This window comes from Drosophila arizonae, chromosome X (genome assembly GCF_054131065.1).
Source record: "Drosophila arizonae isolate 15081-1271.41 chromosome X, UAZ_ARI_1.0, whole genome shotgun sequence".
NCBI classification, from domain to species: domain Eukaryota; kingdom Metazoa; phylum Arthropoda; class Insecta; order Diptera; family Drosophilidae; genus Drosophila; species Drosophila arizonae.
In genome coordinates, this window is record NC_142927.1 from 656709 (window position 1) to 675728 (window position 19020).

A 19020-nucleotide genomic window follows, 5' to 3' on the forward strand; every position below is an offset into this window, starting at 1 on the left:
CATAGCATAACATAGATATATGTATATGTATGTATGCAAGTATAAGTAAGTGAATTCGCCGCACTCTGGAGACCCGCAGAGAATGTCATCGAAATAAATGAGCGTGCATCGCTTAATCCATGTTAAATGGAAAACTAAACCAAGCGAATTTCATTGGTAGCATAAATAAGTACATGTATGTACGCATGTATGTGTGCATGTGTGCAGAGACCAAAGCAGACCCGTGCTTGCGAATTCGCCGCATGTTAAATGTCTTTGATCGCTGTGAATGGCATGCAATATGGCGCCGGCAAGAAAAACAAGTTGAAGCGGCTGTTGAATTAAGCATGAATTACATATGTACATATGTATGTACATACATATGTATGTATAATGGGTCATGACGTCGTTCTACTAATTAGAAACGCTGTCCGAGAAGAGGCGTAACCTGTTTGTCGCAGCATCCTTCGTAAATTAATTGAGGCGGCGACTGCGATTCCGATTGGCGTACTGGACATAGCCGCTGGACAGAGTGAAGTGGCTCATATTGTAAGTTGTATACGCAGATGCCGTGATTAATTGCCATTTTTCCTGTTACACAAATAGCACCTGCAGAGGGAAAAGGAGAGAGCGCGCGCCTGAATGTGAGACAGCGGCTGTAATGCTGAATTTACATGTATGCATGTTTGTGCCTCGCGATTGCATTAGTGTTGCAGTTCCACTATCATGCATATAGATATGTACATATGTGTATGTACATGTACGTAGCAATAGACACAGTATTGTTATTGTTATTATATTACACCTGTTACATGCTCTGCATGTAAGTGCAAAACGAGAGAAGGAGAGGGCGCAAGAGCTTGTACGTGTTCGTGTGTGTGGGTGTGCCAGAGGTGCATTGTTATTGGCCGCCTCTGCTGTTGCTGCCATTTCACTCTCACCTGCAGCTCAAAGGCAAGAGTGAAAGCGAAGGATGGACGATTTTAGTCAAATTTTGAATTGAGATTCAAATGCAGTCAAAGCTTCCCAAAGCTCCCGCCGAAAATGTATATCCCGTTGCGCTTGCGCCCTCTTTCCTCTCTCACCAATTAGCTTTTCGGCCACCACCGCGCAATTCCTGTGAATGGGAGAGAGCCGGAGAGAGTTTCGGCAGGTGCGCTTTCGCTGGCGCAGCGGCAACTGCATTAGCTTTGCCAATGACGCCAAACACTTCAATCTCTGGCCGAGTGGCAATTTCAAATTAGCTTTCCTCCTCAAGGCGTTCGGTCTCCTGACCGGACGCGCAATTTTTACTTTTGCAATTTATTTTTGTGCAAACAAGTTACAAGTGCAACAAAAGTTTCTTTGTTTTTCAAGTGGAACTTCACCTTTTCTTAGGTAAAGCAATAAAAAAAATATTAATTATTAAATATTCTTTATATGAAAAAAAAAAATAAATAAATAAATAAAAAAAAAAATAAAAAAAAAAAATAAAATAAAAAAATAATAGTAAATAAGTAAATAGCTATATAAAAATAGATTTTGTCTCGAAATGTTCTCGGATGCAATGCGTCGCCGCTAAAAAAAATTGATTCCATTGCCCGAGTAAACAAATGAGCAAATAACTAAATATATATTTTTATGAATCTCATTAAAATTTAATCAAAATATACTTATATACTTTAATATATTTATACAATTTAAATTAAAAAGTTTAACTCTAGGGAAAACGTGAATTAGCAAACATTTATATAAAGTTAATCTTTTTAAATTGTGAAAAGTTAATACGAAATGATTTGCCCATCACAAAGTTTATATTTTGGAGCTTTTTCAAAGTTTTCCATAGATTTCGAATATGTAATTGTACCTAATTTTACCTAAAAAAAAAAAGGAAATAAGTTCCGTTTGCTGCACTTGAATGCATTAGCAAAGATTTTCCAACTTTGTTTCCGAGATGAAAATCTTTTGAAGTTTTATAGTTTTCCAGAAAGTAAGTAGTAAAGAAAAATGAGTTGATTCATATTATTATTGATTTTTAAATTATTAAATAATAATTTTCACCTGTAATTTCTGTTTAGATATAGGTTATACATTTTTCAGATTCCCGTTAAGTGCAACCAAAACCTTTGTGCAATATTTAATATTATTTTAATAGAATTTGGTTCGCTGCAGTCAACAAGATTCAAGTTTTTTTTTGTAAATGCTTCAACAATTGAATTCCTCAAGAGATTTCCAAGTTCTCGAATTTATAATAATATGAGTGAAATAAGTGTAGAAGATTTTCTTGTTTTTCTCTAGTTGTCACTTCCTCAATGGGCATCGCTATTTAAGCTTCATATTGAAGCCATTTTCGCTAAAGTTCTATAAGCTCTATTAAATTATTAAATTGCTGTATGCCGTTGCAGTTGCAGTCATAATGTTTCTCTTTTCGTATATCTTTCAGGTAAGCATCCCCCACACTCACGCACACACGCGACATCGAATTTGCGTTGGTAGGCTACAGCGACAGCGATTTCTAAAGTTGCATCGCAGCGCTTCTATATTAGCTGCGATCTGCAATGGAAGACACGAAGTCGGCATTCGTCAGCTTCGTGGACTCCCATTGGTCGGTATATGGGCTGCCATTCGTATTGCTGTTGTGTTTGATAAGCTTCGTATTTTAGCATTTGCTGCAATACGTTGATCCAACAGAGGCAGCCGCAGCGATAGCAGAGCAGCAGCAGCAGCAGCAGCAGCAGCAGCAGCAGCAGCAGCAGCAGCAGCAGCAGCAGCAGCAGCAGCAGCAGCAGCAGCAGCAGCAGCAGCAGCAGCAGCAGCAGCAGTAGCGGCAGCAGCAGCAGCAGCAGCGTTGTCGGCGTCGTGCGTTGTGCAGAATGCAGTCGCCGAGAGCTTTTTTGAAGCTCTGCGTCTTTGCTAACGACTAGCGGATATACGAAAAGCTTGGAGTCGCCATGCTCGGGTCGCGGTGTTTAAATTGCTGCCGTTCGACGCTCGCTGGCTCAGTTTGCGGCTGAACGTACGCCGAAACAGTTCGTTTGAAAAACGGCGCAGCGGCAGAGCAGCAGCGGCAGAAGCGGCTTCACCAACACCAACAGCAACAGGAGGCAAATCAGCGCAGTTCAGCACTCGGCATAAAAACCGAAGCGGCAGCGCACAAGAATGGCACCAAGCTCACAAGCTTACAACTCAAAACTCTCCTCTCTCACTCACTATCACTCTTTCTCTGCCTCTCCCTACCTATTTGCACTGTCCACCAACCCCTGCCATACTCCCCCGCTCTATCAAATTGCCGCTCTCCCACAGCAGCGCAAAGGCAAATACTGTTGCGATACAATAACGAAAAAACGCGCGCAACTTTCAATATTGCCTACTTTTCGGCTCGTGAGAGCGACTGCACTCCTATCTGTGTGTGTATGCGTATATGTGTATGTGCGTATGCCTTTCTGCTGGCGCTGCCGCTGTTCCCTCTGCTGTTGCTTCTGCTGCTGCCTCTGCTGCTGCTGCTGTTGTTGTTATTGTTAAATTTTTTGTTGTTTTTGTTAAGGTGCCGAAACGAGCGAAATGAAAGTTGTGCCATTTTTTACCGTTGCTTGTGCTTAACGCGTTGTTGTTATAATTGTGTTTGCAGGAGTGTCAAAAACTTTGAAGCATATCGAAACTAAAGCAACAAAATATAATACAAATTTCGATTAATCAAATCAAAATTTTAATGAAACAAAATCAAAAAACATTCAACAGTTTTAGCTCGCGTACTGAACTTTTAATATATTGACTTGTATCTATATATACATACATAAATATATTAGTGATATCATTCATGATCATCATCAACATAACACTAATCATGTCTATCTGAGCGGCTTCCATTTCGCATTTCCAAGACGTTTAATTCAGGTGGTATTTCTTCAATTTACCGGTGCAGCTAAGCTGAGAACTTAAACAGGTGAGTGCTTCCGTCGCCAACATAATTCTATTATATTTAGTTATTTCAGTTTGTTTGTTACTGTTATATTATTAAGTATTTAATTTTTGTTTCTGTGTGGATTAATAGTATACTGTTATACTGATGCTATTTTGTGGAGTAACTGATGTATCTGATGTGTACATATATTTACGGGTCTTCTGTTATACTATTAAGCTATATTATATTTCTTGCTGTCACCGTTATATGTATAAAGGACTATATTACACATTTCATGCTATAGCTTACAGCATGAAGTATTTCTTGCAGTAACTTATATATGTGTACTGTTATACGGTTATATTGCAACTGAGTATAGAGTATTTCTTACTCAAGCGACTTCTAGACCAACTTCTAGCTGTATTGCATTACTGTAATACTTTTCTATAGATTTCGATGTAGCTGTATATTGTACAATGTTGTGTTGCTATAGCTAATTATATAACAGGATAACAATAATTCAGCTATTATTGATATATATTCTGTTATACTGTCATACTATAAAATACTTCTCGATATAACTGTTAAATACATATACATTTTGTTACACCATTAAGCTACAACTGATAAACTGTTATACTACTTTACTACTGATTTTCGATGTATTTGTATACACTTATACAAGTCAACCAAATCTTGCTATTATATTGTCATACTCATCAGTATTTCTTAATGTGTTTATGTACATTCACACCAATCAATCGTATCATACTGTTATACTGTCGTTAAGTATTAATTTATGTGTTTATGTGCACACATACAAGTGAATCGCTACTATCAAAATACGTAATACGCTGTTCACAGGGCTAACCAGATGAGCTTCACTGCAAAGCTGACAATTCGAAACCAATATGCCTCAATTCAGAGCTGGTGAACAGTGTATTGCCACATTTCATGTCCACTTCACAGCCAAGCCGAGAACATGCTGAGTGTGAACGTTTTTATTTGCGAGCTTCCTCATTCTCATGCCCATTCGCATTATTTTCAAGATCTTAATGCGCATTAGTAATCAAACCGAAGGACGAACAAAGCAGAACAACTGTAGTTATATTCAACCAACCACCCAGCCACCCATTAACTCAACTACCTGTTCAGCCATACATCTATATACACATACACATAGATGTATGGGGCTCACAGATTACGCAGCTTAAGTACAAATTGTTTTTCGCGAAAGTCTAATTGAAGTTTCGTTTAACAGGGTTTCGCTACAGGGTATCTAGTCATCAGTCATCAACTGGTCGGGATGTTTTTCTATATAGGTTGCTTATTTGCTCCTCTTCTCTTTTGTCTCTCTTGAATCGCAAAATTATGTTTCCCAATTATGCTCTCTCTTTCTATCATTGGGTATTTTTTCCTTCAAAGAGACGACTTCTTTTTCAAGCTCTTTCTTTCTCTTCATCCTCATTCTCTTTTTCTCTCTCTCTCTCTCTCTCTCTCTCTCTATCTCTTTCTTTATCTTACCATTCCACTCTCACCTCTTTCTCTAGCCTAACGTTTATTCTGTCTCCTTCTGAGTCCCGATATCCCAGTTTGTCCCATTTCTTTATCCTTCCATGTCCCTATCCATCTTTTTCTGGGACTCCTTATGCGACTCGCCCTGTTTGTCTCCGTTTCTCTCCTTGCCTTGCTTCCCTAACTTTATGGTAATTAAATTCAGCTCACATTTCGTAGACATTTCGAAATTTTTCAATAGACCGTCAATTCAGCTTCGAATTTCTACAATACCCTACTTATCTAAGTCTCTCTCTCTCTCTCTATTTTCTTTATTTACTTTCTCAGTCTTGTTCTTTCCTGTTGTGGATATGCCAGACAAAAGATTTGTTTGACCGCTCCTTTTGGCATTTAAAGCTATGAAATCCAAATCCAAAGAGCCAAAGACCAAACACCTGTCAAACACACCTGTCTACACTGCGTGTGTATGTGCGTGTGGGTGTGTGTTATGTATAGCAGAAAATGAATCAATAGCTCGTCGTGTTGTTGCATTGCAACAATTGAGAAAACTCCTCCATGGCAAAATAATTGCTGCATTGCTCAAAATTCTTGTCAAATATGACTAACAACCGAGCTGAACCGTAAAGTGCTTAAATACCCTGGAAAATGAATGTACGTGCTTGTAGAGTCTTATCAACTGCAATGCGCCTTTTAGTATCCTTTGGTAAATGAAGAACACTTTGGGTCTCTAGCTTTTATGGATCAGATGTATGGCCGAAGGAGAAACAAAAATCGATCAATTCTAATTGTTACTAGACTAGAAGAAGACTTGAGACTATTCGAATAACTATTCGATCTGCTAGTAGCTGCAAAATAGCTTTGGCTTGCTTCATTTGATTACAGTGTATGTCGTGCATAGCCCCCTGGGAAATAATGTATGCAGGGTATTCGATATCGTTATTCACTTGACTTGGCATGTCCTAATACGCGTACAATCCAAAATAATTGTGAGTGCTTACCATTGTAAACACAGCTCCAACAACAATGGGCAAGTCGAACAAATGTTTCCGCCTCTAGATAAGAACCATTTTGGACGGCCCTAGATAGGAAAAGAGATAGATAAATGCGGGTGTGTAGCAGTTAAATTTGATTATCATGTGGAGTAGCTACACTCTGGCTAATCGATGACAAAGGGCTACGAGTAATTTGTATATTAAAGGTAGCCTGGGGGCGTGGCCCTGAGCTAGCTGAGCCAACTCAGCTCCTTGATCTAATTCCATCAGTCTGCTAATGTATAAGACATATATTTTCTCCCTATTAAGGTTATGTGTTCTTTCCTAATATATGCACCTCGTCAAATATATCTCCCAGTTTCTAGAGTCTCGACAGGATCTGTTGAGGGTATCCACAGGCTGGTTACTGCGTTGCATAGCAATCTTACTTATTTCCTTCGAGTGCCCAACCTCAAGTGGCAGCCAAGTCCTTGGGGGCTCCTTTGACCTTTCAAGAGGATTCGAGCAGAATAAACAAATAATATTCGTTTTCCACTTTCTAATGAAAATGAAGTCCAAAGCTTAGGCAAGTCAACTCTCTGATTTTCTGCTCAGATAGTGCGTTCAATTGAACTGGTTCATCAAATTAAACATTAGTTTGTCGAGGTGAACTAGCTTATTAAAGTGAACTAGATTATCGAAATTAATTAGTTTATCGAACTGTCGTAGTTTATAAAAGTGAACTAGTTTATCAATATGAACTAGCAGGTACAATTTTAGTAGCTCCACAGATTAAAGTATATCAATGTGAACTAGTTCATCAGTGTGAACTAGTTCATCAATGTGAACTATTTCAACTAATTATGAACTAATTCATCCTATTGACTTACTCAAAAAACGCGAACTAGTTCATGCGATAACAGTGGAAAACTGAGCTCCAGTAGAAAACGCAAACTCTTTTCAAATAGACTAAGCATAAATAACACTCGCTTCAATTTGATTTCCAATATGTTAATTCCCCTCATCAATTCGCAATATGAACTGTAAAGCAACCGCACCTGAAGCGGAAATCTGTGGGCAAATGGGATTTGCGGAACGAACACTTAAAGTTGCCTAATCCCCGAGTAATTGCTGCGGCTGAGTGAAATAAAGCGACGGGGGAAAAAATAGGCTATGAAATGAGATTCCATGGCTTGTTTTCACTCTTTGCATACAACTTATTTTGTTGGTATTTTTTGTTGGTATTTGTTCGTTTTGCTGTCCTTCAACTATGTATGGAACGTTTTTTATTGGGCCGTAGAGTGCTTTACGTGTGCGAGCCGCTGCATAATGAATGGCATTAGACTGAAAACGTTAGATAGCATGAAAGGGGGAGGGGCGGGCCCAGATAGGGGCAAGATAGGGCATAAGGCATATAGCTGAAGCTGCAGCAAAATGTTGTTTCGCCCAGTTTATTTGATAGATTCGCAAATGTTTGCGTTCTCAATTTCTCCATTTTTCAATTATCACTCTCATTATTCATCAGATTCATCTACTTCTTCTTCATCGGTTGCTGCTTCTTCTTCTTCTAATTTGACATTTTTGTTGTTGTTGTTTGCTTTGGTTTGTTGATGTGACGATTGTTGATTTTTCATTATTGCAAAGTACTTTAGCATATTATTCTCTCTCTTTCCCTACCTCTCTGTCGCTGTCTCTCTCTCGCTCTCTCCTTCTCTACTTATGCTTCTACTTGTTGCTTTCATTGTTTGTTTGTTTGCTTCCCTTGTAGTATTTTTTATGAACAGTTTTTCCTTCGTTTGGCTAAAAGCCATTGAAACTGAAGTTCTTTTTGATTTATATGCTCGTTCACGGATGTCCCAATGAAAGTATATTCGTTTTATAGATTGCTTTACCCAGTCGTCTCATCTTGGGCCAGACCCAATGAAACTAAACTTATTTCTTTAGTTTAACATTTGTTCAAAGAGCGTAAAGCGAGTATATTAGTTTTATACATAATGTAGACGATGAGCTTTTTTATGAAAGCCATCTCTAGTATATCAAGCCTGAAGCGTGAGCGAGTATTAGGCAGTTAGCTAAATGTTTTTTATATGTTTTTTATATTTGTGAATTTATTTATATGTATGCATCATACTTTATTTACAATTTATTTCAGTATATCCTTGAACTCAAAAAAAACTTAAATCCCTAACTTATTTAAAAAACATTCCAAAACGTATAGACTATATAGGTTCTCTAACTTGCAAAAGCCAAGCCGTAAAATTGAGATCAAGATTTTAATGACTTTTACTCTTAGATCTCATCAGATGATTAGAATGAAGCATGATATAGCATGAAGCATCATTCTCAATTCTGATATTCCCAATTTCTAATTAGATTTCTGTCAAATATGGGGAATCAGCTTCGTTAAATGCAAACCGAAAAACGCTTCCTCCGATGTCTGATTAGATAACGAATTTGTCGTGGCTAAACTTAATCGAAAGTGGGCGATAATAATGCTGATATATTATGGCTATATGTGTATACATATATAGGCATTTATATAAATATGCATTAATCGATACTAGGCCTAGGGCTAAAAAAAAGCTAAGCATAAATTCCAGCCAAGTGCAATGCGATTTCTTTTTTTTTTCGCCCAGCTCCATTAATCAAGCTTAACAAATCCCACGTGTGTGTGCGTGTGTGAGTGTGAGCGTGTGCGTCTCGTCAGCATACGAAATGAGGTTAAGGATGTCGTCACAGCGTACCGCAATGCCAAACAGCACAGAGGAGGCGTGCCACAAGCTGCATGCAAATCAGCCGTAAAAGTCTCGATGCACGTAATCGATAAGCACTTAATATCGAAATCGACATGCGAATCGATATTGATCAAAGTCAAATTAAATGAGCGTAATTCATTGTGTCCTCGTTCATTGTGACTTTTCGCCTAAGGCGTATTGGTTGCCGTTTGTGATCGATAACAGATAACAGATATCGGCATATGTTCCATAGTTGATAGCTATACGAATGAATGAGGATTGAAATTCATCCAATTGAGCCAACTTTTCTCTGTGCACACATGGTTAAACCTCATCAAGTAATCGATAACTACCGATCGATAGGCACAACTCTTAGACTCGCGGAATTATCTTTTACTCCGAAAACTTTTGTGTGTATATCTTGCTAACAAGCTTAGATACTTAGAGCACCCTCCGCTCCCATACATCTTGATAGACTTTGATTGACGTAATTTGAATTCTCATCTTTCGTTGCTAAAAGTTTTGTTGAAATAGCTTTAAAAACTTTTGATTTCCTCAGCTGTTTGCAAATACTGAATGGGGTATGCCCGACGACCCGATGGATCCATGTGAGTGAAGTTGACTGACTTCGATTGATTTACCACTTCGTCCCGGCCTCCAGCGAGCCTTTCTCATCCATAAGCTGATGGCTGATTTAACCTCAGCGCAGGCTCCACTTGATTGATGATTGACTTTCGGTTTGATTGACTTGCCAAGTACCTGTAAATTGGTGCTTCGTGGCTTTATGTAAGACTATGAGCGCCGTGTGTATTTACAGGGTATTTGCGTTTTTAGCACTTGGCTGAGACTCTCACCTGCTATTGTTCTGTAAGAGTGTGTGGTTGCGTTGTTTGCAAGTGTAATATGAAAATAGACATATATACAAACACACACACATACACACACACAGTCACACACTTATTTGATTTGTGCTTTGAGGACGAGAGCTTATAGCACAGGTAGAGACGGTGGGAGACGGCGAGACGAGGGGGAGGGAGAGGGCGCATTTGATATGCTAATGCGTTTAAAAATCATTCAAATCGTGTATACATACATATATACACATATACATATTGCGTATATTTCATTCCATCTTTTCAACTGTCAAAAAGAAGCTGAAAACTCTCCAAAAATGTTGTGTGTATAAATATTTATGACTGCGACTGTGCGGGAACTTGTTTCAAAGCCCAGCAGGAGGCCCAGCCACAGCCACAGCCACGACCACAGACTAAGCAGACGGAGAAGTAGATGAAAACACATGTATGTGAAAAGCAGAAAAGCAGAAGAAAACAGCAAAATATAACTGAAATCGTTTGCCAAACAAACTCTGCTTCTACTTCGCTTGCTACCTTTAAGCGCCTTTGCCTTCGCCTTTGCCTTTGCCTTTGCCTTTGCCTTCGTCTTCGCCCTCGCCTTCGCCTTTGTTTTTGTTGTTGTCTTTTGGCATATCGTTTTGAGATGGGTAAAGAAATGTGAAATAAGATAAATGAGCCAATTTGACCTTATATATAATATATACACACACACCCCCACATATGTATTTGTACATATCTGTTCATACGTCGGCTTGCCCAGAAGTATGCTACAGTTTTGATGCTCGTCCAGCTAGTGAAGAGAGTGTATTCGCTTTGAGCACTGTCGCTTGCCCTTCCGTCGATATATCCCCCTATTCTTCTGATTGTCTCATCTCATCTTCATTATTATTTGCTGTCCATCCGTAAGGCCATCTCAACTCAGAAAGTTTGTATATCTCATTGCATCGGCAAGCGACTCTGCGACTGTGGAGATGTGTTCATCAAGGCAATTTGTTTCTATTTGGCGTGGGATTAAGGTATCTTCTAGTCGAGCAGCTGCCATGCTCGATGGCAATTGCAGGTCTAGTTTTTAGTCTTGTCAGGGCTGTCAACTTCGTTTGTTGTGTGTTGTCTAGTGTTGTCATCATCAACTAGGTCCATTTCCGACAACTTAAAGTAAATGTTTGTTGATTTTCTACAGCTGTGTGGCAGCTGTTAAGCATGGCCTCACGCCTCCTGCCTCCCCCTCTCTCCCTCTTCCACTTTATGTATATATATATGTATATGTATGTATGTATATATATATATATATTTATATGTTGCCTATTGTTTTGCTTGCCTCAGCGGCGCGTTCATGTGTGCCCTAGTGTGAATGCCATTAGATGTGCCACTGGCTATGTTCGTATGTGTGTGTGTGTGTGTGTGTGTGAGTCTGACTGAGTGTGTGATGAGCACGGTTGCAAGTAGTCGGTTGAATATGGGTTTGAGTGTGGCTAAGAGTTACCCGCAAAATAAAAACATAACAAAACAAAAAACTCGAATGCGAAAAGCCATTAAGGCAAAGTCAACGCACTGCCCTCAACCAGAACCATATCCGTAGTCAGAGTCGTAGTCACAGTCCTAGTCGGGGTCTCGTAGTCGCAGTCGTAGTAAATGACTCAGTCCTATAGTCCGATCCATGCAGCTGCTGTTCAAAGTCAAAGTCGCCGTAGTAAGATCCGTAGCTGTAGCCCTAGTTATAGCCGTAGTCCGAGTTGGAGCTGTTGTCAGAGCTCTAAATGTAGTCTGGACCAAAGCCGTACTCCGACTCATGGCCGTACTCAAAGTCCCAACTGTAGGTTGTTCTTTAGCCGGAATCAGAGTCGTTGCCGTAGTCAAAGCTATTGCCATAGGCAGACGTAGTTGGAGTCTCTTAGCAATTAATTACCGTTTCTGTGCTTGACTTTTCAAAAATAATTACCAGTTCAGTTCGTTTTGAACCAATTCAATAATACTCTATTCCAGCTCCAGCTGTTTAGCAGGAGTTGAGCACAGTGAAACAAGCGAACTGAACCGAGGCGATAAGTGCAGAAGCCGCAAAACCCTTGCATTGATTCAATGAAATGAACTAGATCCAGGCCACGATTCTATTGAGACATGGAATTGTTGGATAAGAGGATTTACGGTTAGCTCCAACAACTTAAACATAATTGGCTAAGTGGGCAATAAATTGAAATGAAAACGTGACGCACAGCTCAAGCTTGGAATATGCTAACTTGTGAGTCAGTAGCTACGCCATTGTTCATCAAATTTAATTACAGCAATCAAGTTGAGTCAATCAATAGCTGGCAAATATTAAGCCTTATCGCACAATATATCACATCCATCCGGCCACATTTCCTGCCCCGACTCCGAAAGCGGCTCTCATTATCATTGCTGTCACTTGTTATGCCCTGAATGCCTATTATAATGGACCCGATAGAGGGTATCCCATCTGCTCTGACTGCTTGTGCAACATCGAAAATTCGTCTCTCAGTGAAATCGATAATTATCGATTACACTTTTGAGCATATCTCGAGATCTACAGCATCTATAGTCAACGAACTTGTCATCGGGATTTAACTTTAGATGTGAAGAACGAAAACATACATCTGATATTTCTATATATAGTATCTGCTCGTCCATCAACTGAACTTTTACGCTCACTTTGGAATTAATCAACTGCGTCGCCTCGCAGTCGTAATGAAGCTAATCAGTATTCCTTTCACTCGCCCATGCTTTGTGCTCACCCGTTCGCCGCTTATTTGTTCATCTCTGGTTCGCGCTTGGTTCATTTCTGGTTCACTTTGCATTCGCTAAGCGCTGATGGATAATATTTAACCAGACCTCCACTCCACTATATGGGTTTATTGTCAAAACTAATTACAAAGGCCAACGTTTGGGGGCGTCTCGATTAGGAGTGGGCCACCGCAAAGGGGCCGCCCGGCGGGACGCGCCAAGCACTCTGCATTGCTGGATATCTTATCAGCAGGCAGCCAGCTGGCTAAGCGAGTCAATGAAAGCCAGAATAAAAACAACAACAAATTGAAAGAAAAAAAGCGGAAGGCAATCAGGCTTTGTTGTTCTTGTTGTTGCTGTAATTGTTGCTATTGTTTTCTATTGTCGCTGGCGCATTTATTAAACAAACAACGCCGAGCGCGTGGCGCGGTTCAAGGAACAAAGGGCGCACTGCCAGCAATAGCAGCGAGGCGAGGCGCATATGAAAGAATTCCCTGTATATTGTTTGTATAGATGTATTTATAGGCAATCATCTATCAATGGGTAGGTGCGAGAGGAGGCAATATGTTGCAACTGCCCTCTGCTTTCGCTCGGTGATTAACTGCAGTAGGATAGAGGCGGAGGGAGAGGGGTAGCGGGAGGGAGATTCGCTAAAAGTGAGCTTTACACATGTGCAAATTATGTTTTAATCAACTTGATATTACGAAAGTTTGGCCAACCCACATTCGCTGACTTTCCAAATTCAAACAAATTTGTTTCCACCTCACCCCAGTCTCCTCCCCCAATTAGTGTGGCCAAAAGCCATAAAAAACAGCATTACATATTGTAATTTGTAAAATTCCTGTCTCTATCTCAGCTCCTCTGTTTCTCTGTTTTTCTCTCGCTCATAACTTTGCTCGCATAACTCCGCAATTCCAGACACGAGCTAACTTTCGCACAGTGCAATTGGAAACTCAGCTGAAATGCTTTGGATTAGCGTTAATTATGAGATTCCAGGATCTTGTGCACGTTATGCAAAATGCGGTTGGCATTTGTAAGCCGGGCCACAGCTGCCTGTTAGTCTGTCGATAAACATATCATATTTCAAGCTAAACACGTGTCATCGATAACAACAATTTTGAATAATAGTGCCAGCTGTCGATATATTCCAAACATAGATGAAATTAAGTCAGATATTCTTAGTTAGTTCTCGATATATACGGTATAGTAGAGTCGATAGCCAACATATATGTAAGTAATCTCAAATATTCTATCGACAGATATATGAGAACTTTATGACACGAGCAAGGCCAGTCATCGATAACTTGAACAGCGCCAAGCCCTCAAGTCTCCCTATTAAATATAAGAGTTTCATGAAGTCAAGTCAGATAATGAATATACATATGATAACATCACATGTAGAAGTTTGCTCTCATGGTATTTAAAGGGTATTAAAAGGGACACAAGAAGACCAGCAGCCACTGCACAGAGCCCCGAGTCCTGGCTCTTGAGTCCTGAGTCCTGAGCTCGTTAAGCGAATGAGCTAAAGAGCGACCACATTTTGTTGATATGCTTAAATATACATGAGAATTGCTTTATGTGCGTGAGTGGGTGCATGCGTGCGTGAGTGTGTGTGTGTGCGTGTGTTTGTTTCTTATGTGCATAAATTAGGCACATGTTGCGCGTCGCTTGAAATGGAAAAGTTGTCTTTCAGTCTTTCGGTCTTTCACTCACAATTTTCGTTGGTTAACACCAACTGCAACACTTATACAGTCTGCGGTAGAGCAGAGACAGAGAGAGCGAGAGGGGAGAGAAATAGAGAGAGAGAGAGAGAGAGAGAGCGAGACAGACGACAAATATCGATTAAATATACTTAGACGCGTTGTTCCGTAATTAAATGATAAAAATGTCGCACGCACAGAGTGCCAAGCATTTCCTCTGTCTCGTCCTGGCTCCTGACCCCTCCCCCATCTCCTCTCCGCCTCCCCGCCGTTTGCCCCTCTTTAGAGTTAGCTAAAAATCAATACTAAAAGTTCACTTTTTTCGTTCGCTTAAAGCTGCTATAAAAATGATTTAGTCGAAAGGGCGAGCAAACACTTTGATTCGAGCTTTCGACCAAGGCCTGAGCTGAGCCTATTTAGAGTTACGTTCGAGGCTTAAAGCTGGTGGGCTTCCTTGAACCTGGGCAAAGCTTAAATTTCGATCATTCCTTGTTCCCCTGCTGTATATGTACATATAACAAGCCGTACCATCCTGAGTAGCTTCACTTTGACTTAGTGTAAATACGCAAACCAAGACATCAGCATATGAACACACTCACTACGCCTTAGCTATGACACAGGACAAAGGAGTTGTAGCATAATTCTTCTTTTGTCAAAGCTCTAATTGGAATAGGATTTGAATTTGTAACTTGGGAGGGCAGGGCGAGGGGGTGCTCAAAAGGCAAAACATTCCAAATGTGTGTATTCACCATGCAATGTTTACAGTAAATTGGAAATTTCTGGATTTTTCTGTACTCAAAGTAGACTTAATAAACTAAATGAAATGAGCAAGCGGTCAAACGCACATGCAGAGATACACTTAACCCTCAATTCCAATTCAGTTAGCTCTTTGGCTAACAGCAATTGACAAAAACTGTGTGCGAAATTTAAAACTTAAATTCATTTAGATTTGCAAATATTACGTATTTATCTCTCTTAATTATTTCTGAATAGCGAGGGCCTGTGACTGTATTTGCGTGGCCGTTTGCAAGCAGATACTTTTGTTTGCCAATTGAAATTAATTGTTTTACTTTGGCAATGAAGCTACGCCGCGACAAAGGAAAGCCTTTGCAAAACCAAACAAACACGAACATTTTCACATATGTCAACCAATTTTTGCAATGCCCAATAATGTCATTAATGAGTAACCAAATTTACATAGGCTTTTACAGCGGCACAGTGGTATGCGCTTTTCATTACCGCGAATACCCTGTAAACTTCCTAGAGCATAGGGTAGATGTGTGAGAAGTAGAGGTAGAGGTAGAGGTAGAGGTAGAGGTACAAGTAGAAGGTACACGTATATGTTGATGTAGAGGTAGAAGTTACAAGGAGATTTTGATGTAGAGGTAGAGGTAGAAGGTGCACGTAGAGGTAGAGGTAGAGGTAGAGGTAGAGGTACAAGTAGAAGGTACACGTATATGTTGATGTAGAGGTAGAAGTTACAAGGAGATTTTGATGTAGAGGTAGAGGTAGAGGTAGAGGTAGAGGTAGAGGTAGAGGTAGAGGTAGAGGTAGAAGTAGAAAAAGAAGTAGAGGTAGAGGTAGAAGGTGCAAGTACAATTTGATTTGCAGAGTATCTGATAGTCCATCTGCGGTTAGCCATTAAAATGCATTTCAAGTATTTATTACAAATGCAGCCTCCGCTCGCCGCTCTAATGAGTGAAAATAATCGCCCAGAGCTACGTATTTTAATATCTGATTTATGGATTTTTATCATGTGTAAAGCCAGCGGTTGCGAGCGGAAAGAGAGCGGGGAACAGGAGGCTGAGTGGGAGGCAAGTGGGCGTGGTGGAATGCGCGAGTGACTGCGGATGGGGGAGGAGGGAAAGGTCTCGTCTGATATTCGACTCCGCTTCCGGCCGCTGCTTCATGATTTTGAGTCGATGCTGCAAATGATGTCAAAGCGTTTCAATCTGACAGACAGCGCGCCCTGTCTGTGCCAGTCAGAGCTTGAATATATGTATATAGTACCGTGGTAGCAGGCTTATAAATATTTTAATAAATTGTGTAAGACTTTTGCTGGCGATATTAGCCGAGCGAATCTTTTCCAAAGCCCTGCGAAAGTTCAACAGGAGCAAGATGTTCTTTCCCAGTTCATGCCAGATGTTTACTCTAGTTAACCAAGCAGTCAGCGATAAATAATAGTACTAAGACAAATGGCAGAGTTTGAACTCTAATCAATCGTCAATCAGTCAGTCAGTAAAATGCACATGCAGCAGAAATAGCTGTAGCTATATTAATTTTTATATATTCGCAGCTTTGCCCATGTGTGTCCATAGATCTATACTTATATATACATATATATAATATATATACATATATATTCTCACATTTATATATAGAGCTTTCCATCCGCTCCAATTGATTTCATTCAATTCACATTTCGCTTCACTGTGTGAGCGCATTCAACATATTTTTGATGCTGATTGATGATGATTATTTTTCAAACTCAGTTTCGTTGACAACGTCAGCGGCAACAATGACGAGAACATCGAACTCTGTCGTAGAAATGCTAAAAAGTGAAAAAGCGCTTTAAGCATTTCAATATAATATAATAAAGTGTAATACGCTTTGCATTTGATTCGCGTGTGGACAGAATTCGTTCTGCGAGCTCAGTCGGCCATGGCTGCGACGTCAGGTGCTTGGCCTTCTGCCGGCTGTGCGAGTCAGCCAGTTTGACATTTGAATCGACAGTCAATCAGTCAGCTAACCAGCCGTCAGTCAATTAGCCAAGCAGCGGCATTAATAAGTCACTTAAACAAGCACTCAGTCACCAGTTGTTAGTCCGTGCGCAGCTAGTCAATTGGCGGATGGCGATTGAATCAATCAATCGGTCGGTTGTTGAGAGGCGCCAGCAGTTCATAAGTGATCAATCAATTAGTCAATCAATCAGCCGATTAGTCAGTTGCTAATTATCCATCAATCAGTCAGACAATTAGTCAGTCATTCAGCCAGTCAATCAGTCAGTTGACCGGCTTCTGCAGTCCGTTAGGGATTTATAGGTCCACCGATAATACAGACTGTCTGTCTTCAGTCTTCAGTCAATCATTCAATCAATGAATCACTCAGTCAATCATTTAGTCTGTCCATCAATCAGTTAGTCAGTTGACTGGCTCCAACAATCCATAAGTGAGTCTCAATCAATCAATCAGTTAGTTGTCAGTCAATTTACTAATTTACTAATTGACTGACAACTAACTGATTGATTGAGACTCACTTATGGATTGTGACTATGTGTCAATCAGCCAGTCAATTAGTCAGTCAATCAGTGTCAGTCAATCAGTCAGTTGACAGACTCCAGCAATCCATTAGTGGGTATCAATCAATTGCCTGTTTTGTGTCCATCATGCAATTAGTCAGTTATCCAATAATAGTTTGATCAGTCCGCCATTCAATCAGTCAGTCTGTCAATCAGTCAGTCAGCTAGTAAGAAAGTTATTCAATAGCTCATCAATCAGTCATCAGTCAGTTGATCAGTCGCCGGTCAGCCTGCAGCTTGTCAAGTAACGCATTGCATCATGATAAACCAATCAATGCGATGTCAATTTGCTAATCAATCAGTAATCTAAATATGAAACGCTCCGTCCGTAAAATCGGATGTAAATCTCCATTGCTCTGCTGCTCCTCTTCGACTGCAATTGCTGTCAGCCATAGTCAAAATTTGAATTTTTGTGCGCAATGGGGAATTCTTGCTGTGCTCTGGTATCTCATATCACAGCTCAAACTTCGAGAAAAATGCAAGGCGACTCGAGGCAAGTATGATGTCTTTCGAGTGTCGCCCGTCCCCTCGTCTGCATTAAATATTTGTGTGATGCAGTAGCGGAAAGAGCTCTGGGCTCTGTCTGCCTGCTGTGCAGCTAGCTTTCGCTTGATTTACCTGTTTCACCTGTACGCTAAGTGTCTTCTCTCTCTCTTTCTCTCTCTCTCTCTCTCTCTGGACGCTCCCCCACTCCGTTAGGCTTTGATAAAGCAAATACCTTGCCACTCCCTGGCAAGAGGACAATTTTCAGCAATAAGCAATACAAAAGAGCATTTTTTCAATTTATCCGTCAGCCCTTCCACCTACCAGTGCCTCAATCCGGCAGTCCTACTGTTGGTCAGTGCCTTAATTCGACCACTCCTTCATTTGGCAGTCCTGCTTGGCTATCCCTCCAGGTTGGACTGGGCTAGAGACAAGAGAGATTTCGAGCATATAAAGTATATAAAGTAACTATGTACATATATTCCTGATCAGGACGATTGGTTATGAAGTTATTAGACTCTCAGCTTAAGCTCTGATACTTTTCAGTACATGTTATTCGATTTACGATTTGCAACTGAATGAAGGTCATTTATTTTGAATCTGATTACTGCTTTCTGCTCGACTTGCTGTGATTTCCAAACACTCGTAATACCTTCAGCGTGCAGTCGTCTTCTTTAAAACAGAAATGGGATTTTCGGCTTAAAACTAATTGAATTGCGTCGATGCATTTAGTTGAGCTCGGCAGCTGACCTCGTTTCTGGGAATGGCACAGGCATTTGACTGAAGTGGCACAGGACTTGTGACCAACAGGCCTTGCGCCTTGCACACTTCCAGCTGCGTTCGGTTTCAGGTTTTGGATATCAGCATCC

At 40.4% G+C, this 19020-nt stretch overlaps 1 protein-coding gene across 7 annotated transcripts in view; it reads left to right on the forward strand.

Moving 5' to 3' along the window:
* Positions 1-15: 15 nt before the first annotated feature.
* Positions 16-19020, forward strand: part of LOC108618040 (uncharacterized) — a 50734-nt gene continuing 31729 nt past the window's right edge. For 3 of the 7 annotated variants that reach the window (XM_089473310.1, XM_089473314.1, XM_089473315.1), the window contains exons 1-2: positions 2950-3062; positions 3587-3901. The gene's annotated coding sequence lies outside the window, so the exon portion shown is untranslated. Of the gene's footprint in view, positions 1357-2813; positions 3076-3502; positions 3902-19020 lie in introns of those variants that run through there. The other 4 variants (XM_089473311.1, XM_089473312.1, XM_089473313.1 and 1 more) reach the window with 4 other exon arrangements.